The sequence below is a fragment of the Egretta garzetta genome, unplaced genomic scaffold (genome assembly GCF_000687185.1).
Source record: "Egretta garzetta isolate BGI_Z169 unplaced genomic scaffold, ASM68718v1 scaffold535, whole genome shotgun sequence".
In the NCBI taxonomy this organism is placed as follows: Eukaryota; Metazoa; Chordata; class Aves; order Pelecaniformes; family Ardeidae; genus Egretta; species Egretta garzetta.
In genome coordinates this window covers 49,456-50,032 of record NW_009259722.1, presented here as the reverse complement: position 1 = coordinate 50,032, position 577 = coordinate 49,456, and the positions used below count along the sequence as shown (strand labels likewise).

At 48.9% G+C, this 577-nt stretch overlaps 1 protein-coding gene across 1 annotated transcript in view; it reads right to left on the bottom strand.

Moving 5' to 3' along the window:
* The window catches only part of TP73 (tumor protein p73), a 40,784-nt gene that overhangs the window by 21,031 nt on the left and 19,176 nt on the right, over window positions 1-577 (bottom strand). The gene's annotated exons all lie outside the window — the stretch shown is intronic.

The window sequence follows — 577 nt, the reverse complement described above, 5'->3', positions numbered from 1 at the left end:
CGGATGCCCACGCGCGCAGCGCTTCGGGAAGCATTTCTCCGGGCAGAGCCGGCGCTGAATGGTGGTTTGTGTAACTCGTCTCCTAGCCGGGATGTTTGCTTCCAGTGGCTTGCACCGATGCTGCTCTAATTTGGGGAAAACCTCAAACCTACAAAGCGCGCCGCTGTGATGCAGCAGACTGCAGCCAGGTCACAGAGCCCGCGTACCTATTTATGCATGGACTGGCTCTTACTCCAGATACGCCAGACCAAATCCTGACTTTTTACAGTATTTTTTCATATTCCTCTTCTGGACAATTATTGTCAGATAGGCTTGGTAAGAGCTGGCAGCTCTTTTATCTGCGGGCATAGACTAAGCAAAGCTACGTTCTCAAAAGCCGCGTGGCTAAAGCGGCCTAAACCTTTCAGCTGAAAATCAGACCAAAAAAAATAATCACTTTTTCTAGGGCAGAGAAACAAACCAATATTAAATCATATATATCCCAAACGTAACCGTTTCTCAAGGCAAGCGGGACGGATTTTTTTCCCGGACATCAGCAATTCCCCATTTGCTCCCGGGTTGCTCTCCTGGCATTGCA